The sequence below is a fragment of the Schistocerca cancellata genome, chromosome 3 (genome assembly GCF_023864275.1).
Source record: "Schistocerca cancellata isolate TAMUIC-IGC-003103 chromosome 3, iqSchCanc2.1, whole genome shotgun sequence".
In the NCBI taxonomy this organism is placed as follows: domain Eukaryota; kingdom Metazoa; phylum Arthropoda; class Insecta; order Orthoptera; family Acrididae; genus Schistocerca; species Schistocerca cancellata.
The window spans coordinates 647,486,248-647,492,247 of NC_064628.1; positions in this window are offsets into that span (position 1 = coordinate 647,486,248).

The window sequence follows — 6,000 nt, forward strand, 5'->3', positions numbered from 1 at the left end:
ATGCTGGATGTAGTCCTGTGGAACGGCTTGCCATGCCATTTCCACCTGGCGCCTCAGTTGGACCAGCGTTCGTGCTGGACGTGCAGACCGCGTGAGACGACGCTTCATCCAGTCCCAAACATGCTCAATGGGGGACAGATCCGGAGATCTTGCTGGCCAGGGTAGTTGACTTACACCTTCTAGAGCACGTTGGGTGGCACGGGATACATGCGGACGTGCATTGTCCTGTTGGAACAGCAAGTTCCCTTGCCGGTCTAGGAATGGTAGAACGATGGGTTCGATGACGGTTTGGATGTACCGTGCACTATTCAGTGTCCCCTCGACGATCACCAGTGGTGTACGGCCAGTGTAGGAGATCGCTCCCCACACCATGATGCCGGGTGTTGGCCCTGTGTGCCTCGGTCGTATGCTGTCCTGATTGTGGCGCTCACCTGCACGGCGCCAAACACGCATACGACCATCATTGACACCAAGGCAGAAGCGACTCTCATCGCTGAAGACGACACGTCTCCATTCGTCCCTCCATTCACGCCTGTCGCGACACCACTGGAGGCGGGCTGCACGATGTTGGGGCGTGAGCGGAAGACGGCCTAACGGTGTGCGGGACCGTAGCCCAGCTTCATGGAGACGATTGCGAATGGTCCTCGCCGATACCCCAGGAGCAACAGTGTCCCTAATTTGCTGGGAAGTGGCGGTGCGGTCCCCTACGGCACTGCGTAGGATCCTACGGTCTTGGCGTGCATCCGTGCGTCGCTGCGGTCCGGTCCCAGGCCGACGGGCACGTGCACCTTCCGCCGACCACTGGCGACAACATCGATGTACTGTGGAGACCTCACGCCCCACGTGTTGAGCAATTCGGCGGTACGTCCACCCGGCCTCCCGCATGCCCACTATACGCCCTCGCTCAAAGTCCGTCAGCTGCACATACGGTTCACGTCCACGCTGTCGCGGCATGCTACCAGTGTTAAAGACTGCGATGGAGCTCCGTATGCCACGGCAAACTGGCTGACACTGACGGCGGCGGTGCACAAATGCTGCGCAGCTAGCGCCATTCGACGGCCAACACCGCGGTTCCTGGTGTGTCCGCTGTGCCGTGCGTGTGATCATTGCTTGTAAAGCCCTCTCGCAGTGTCCGGAGCAAGTATGGTGGGTCTAACACACCGGTGTCAATGTGTTCTTTTTTCCATTTCCAGGAGTGTACATTACCTACGTATGGACCAGGCATACAATTACATCCTTCACACCTTACAATATTTCCAACATTAGTTCCACTTCCCTTTGATTACAACATTACTTGTAATTTGACATAAATATTAAAATTTACACCGAAAATTGTTTATAGCTTCTCCAACATAATGGCATGAAACAAAAAAAAGAAATGAAATCAGAACATCGATTATGCTAATTTATTGAAATTCAGGGGAAAAATTTATTACATATACAGTAGGATAACGTTAGTGTTGTTACAATACGTTTTGGAGAAGCTCGAAAAGGGTCACGTTAAACCAACCGCTGGGCTAGTAAACTTTCAGATAGGACATGGTGAATTCCTATATTATCTACATAGAATCCCGAAGAGAAAGACAATCCATCTGTGACTCCAGAGGTATAGCTCACTGGACTACGTCCGACAGTAATATCCAGTTTGCGATTCCCTGATAGCAGTGTGTAATGTTCAGAAATGTGGACGGGAATGGCTCCAGTCTGTTCATAAACAGCTAAACGTCAGGAGAGGAATGGTTCGATACAGGACAAAAATAGAGGTGAAAAAGATTTAGTGAAACGGTCGTCTTGCCTTCGTTCCGGAAGTATTACTTGCCGTGCAGGGAGCGAAATGAGTTAGACTCCACTACACTGTCGGCCAGCTTTCGGATGTACAACGCCGGACATAGAGTACCCTACCCTATAGAAATACTTAAGATTTCTCAAAACCTCCATAGTACTTGTTGCATCCTCCATATATCAGTGTGATAATGAAAATTACCTTAAAATTATTTTTACCATTTCAGTTGCAAATTTTCACAAATGATTTTTAGTTTCATTCATTGAATCATCACAATCAGGTAGCATGAATCATGAGTTGCGGAAATGGCAAAAATTTAGATACTTTTCTTCGTTTTCATTTCTATTCTTCTTTCTGTTACCTGTGTATCAATTGTTATTGTCTTTAGTTCTTAGGTTTATATCGGTACCACAAAGAGAAGTATGAACACCAGTCTCGTTGAACATAAGAGGAATTGCCGCCTGAGTCACACCGATAAATTGGCCATAACGGAACATGTTTACCATGAAATAAAATTCAGCGACGAGCGTCATATCTAAAACCTCGCATTACTATGCACGCATGTGTAGAGAGGCTATCGAGATTGATAAACACCGCAATAATTTTACCAGGAAAGGCGAAGGTGTTAAACTGGATAAAATTTGGATGTCAGAGTTGCACCGCAAGCGTGACGGTCGATTACTTTCAATCGAGAATGTTGGCGTTACCAGAAACAGTCTCATAGCCGACGTCACGTGATGAACCGTGGGGCCCTCTTTACTGCCTATATAATGAGCGCTTCCTCGAGATTTCTTCGCAGTTCGCCGCTTTACCTCGGAGGATATCTCCCGCAGTCGGAGACGAAACGTCAGGGGAGAGTTTTATACATAGACCACGGCCTATCAGCCCGGAAGTCTTAAGTGAAGAACTTAAATAATTGTTTCAATAAGCATTTGTACTTTTAATAATCTCGAATTACGTAAGGAAAAGTATTGGAAATCCAGCTGAGCGAGTATGACTTTGACGAGTAAAGTAAGCCTGACACAGTAAGTTCATTTTCGTAATATCACAGAGCACTGGCTCATTTTGATGGTATAAATCGAAAACACTTCTTCGCCTGTGTAGACGAAGTATTTAGCTGCTGTCGCGATGATGTTGCCCATGATTGTCCACCCGTGGCTCTTCATGTAATACGCTCCATAAATCTCTTCTTAGCTTCGGAATATTAATCCAGAGCCTGTATTTGTATAGCACGTTGCTGAGGATTTCAGTTAAGTAGCATCCGAGTCCCATTTGCAATAGTTCATGGACACTTTAGCCCCGCTTGTTACCCACGATGCTTCAAGATGCTTCTTCTTCAGATAGCAGCCACAGACCAGTAGTAATTGCTCCACAATTGGTGCGCTGTCTACATGTTGTCCCTCCTTTTCTATTCGTAAGCTCGCCTCCAGGCAACGAGGGACATTCCTCCTCCTTTTCTCTGTCGATTACGGTTTTAATGTATTAAGCATAAACTCGTAAGACTACACAAAATATAATTTTCACTTTTAGATTCAACTGTAATCATTTTGCATCAACTACATTAAAATACATGACAGAAAATATACAAAATATTAAAGAAAGCTGTAACGTTAGGAACAAAATAGTTGATAAAGTTATCGTGTTACAATTCATACGTATTATGTACTATAAAAACGCGTCCTCCCGCGCATGTATGTGTGTGTCATTATCACGGCTCTTTCTAAAAAACATGGACCTATTTCAATCAGACTCGGTACCCAAGGTCCTTGACTGTCAGGCAACAATCGCTGTCGGGTTAAGAACCATCCGTCTGTCACGGTACAGGAGATACAAACACTGAGCTGCGTGAAAAACTGCTGCGTCACGCATGACGTTTAGATTTATTACTTATTTGCTACTATATTCGCAATGTATTTCGCAGACAGTAACCAGAAGGATTTGTCAGCACGTGTAGATATAGCCTACTGTGTAGGTGTTACAAAGATTCTTTAACAAATTGCTCTCCAATTACTGTAGTCAACATTTATGTGATTAACAGTTGATACCATCTGTTTCTGTTTGTGTCTGCGTCGGATAAACCAATAGTTCCTGGAATAACGATAGACACGCGTTTATCATGTTAAAGCCATATACCAGGTTGTAACGTGCGTGCGTGGCACACGATACTCATTAAAGCCTGTACTATGGTAAGTTGACGGGCTTCACCTTATGAGAAAGGATTTTCGTATAGATATTGACCGCGTGTACCTGAATGGAGGCAAATCAGACTCTGTAATAACAATGATACGTCAAATAAGTCCGAAATGCAACTACACAACAGGACGGACAAAAACCAACACAGAAGATGCTACCAATTTGTTAATAATACGGTCGCCAGCCTAATTAGGCATTAACTGAGTTTCTTTCCTGTACATGTTGAAGTACATTGATGCAAACAACACGTAGTAACACTGCATAATATAGTCAATTTTAGAACCAGAAAATCTATTGAACTGATAATTTCACTTTCTGTACTGATATGGATAATCCATATATACCTTACACTACACTATAATGTTTACTACGAAACTTCGTACTGTCTATTGATCTGATCAAAATCGGGCATAGGTTACCCTAGAAATAGTAATTTCGAGCCACAAACAAAATGTCAATTTTAATAAAGATAAAACACTGATAAATTTTGGCTTTTATATTGACTTTAACTTTTGTTGGTCAAATCAATTTAGAACACATCAGAATTCTAATGAATAAAAAAAAGAAAAGCGGGGCCTTGAAACTGTTATGATCACTGTATTAAAAAAATTAATTACTGACACCATTATGCGCTCAAGATTTCCAATATATGAGTTACTACTCTCTTTATCTTATTTCCAACTCATTTAAATACCTTTATATCTGTCTCGAAATAATTAAACTTCATTACTAAATCAATATTAAAGTTATCTTCCAACTTTGTCAGACCTTCGTTATTCATTTACTGGTTCATTAACAAAACAGTTCTTTAAACACCATTCTAACATAGTTAGGTCTGCAGGTAATTATTATTAATACAAACTTTAATTTTTCATCTCGGGACACTCGGATTGCACAACATTTGGAAAGGACCCTATGTAGGTTAGTAGTGAGGTTAATTAAATGATAGGAAAGTTCTGGTAAAATTTAAGTTGTTATTGAAGAGTATGGAACAAAATTAACACTGGTCCATACGAATACAGTACTAAAAGTTTCAACCTGTTTGTATCGATGCGGCGGTTGGCGGGCGGCGAGATGGCGAGGCACAGAGCACACATACAACCACAGCTATGGCTCTTGACGTACCGGCACTTTATTTCTTCATAGCGTCGCAATACTTTTCCGTTTAGTGCCTATGGAATTTTGCCATGCTGTATGGGCGTTGGAACGGCATACCCGAGGCTCAATGAAACTACGTCTTCCAGGAGAGCCTCCTCGATCCTAAATGTTCGGATATGCGGACGACTGGGCCTTGGCCACACAACATCGAGTGATGGAGGAAACTGAGGTCACACTATCCAGCGATTTGACCACTCTAGGAAAATACTTCCGTGACTGGAGGCTCCAACCCAGCCCATCCAAAACAGAGGCCACTTGTTTCCACCTGAATAACAAATTAGCAAACAAAGAGCTCAAGATCCGCTTTGATGGCGGCATTCTTCCATATAGTGGAACACCAAAGTATCTGGGCGTGACACTCGATAGAACATTGAGCTATAAATAACACCTTGTAAACACTGCTGAAAAAGTCAGAACTAGAAACAACATTGTCCAAAAGCTTTGTGGCACTAGTTGGGGGTCCACTGCATCCGTTCTGCGTAGCTCTGCGCTAGGACTTGTCTATTCTGCAGCAGAGTACTGTTCCCCAACATGGTTAAATAGTGCTCACATCAAGAAGGTAGATGCAGTCTTGAACCAAACGATGAAGATTATCTCTGGAACGATCAGGTCAACTCCTGTCCAATGGCTGCCTGTATTGAGCCATATCCCGCCGCCACATTTGCGCAAAGAACACGCACTTGTCAGGGAGTGTCGAAAAATCCAAAATAGCCCAGATCTTCCTATCCACACCCTGAGTAATGGAATTGAGCAAAATAGATTGAAGTCCAGACACCCCCCTCTCGCAAGTGCCAAAGATCTGGTAAAGAACGCTTTTATTCTTGAGGACCGCTGGAGAGAAGAATGGGAGGAAAAGACACCGCCTC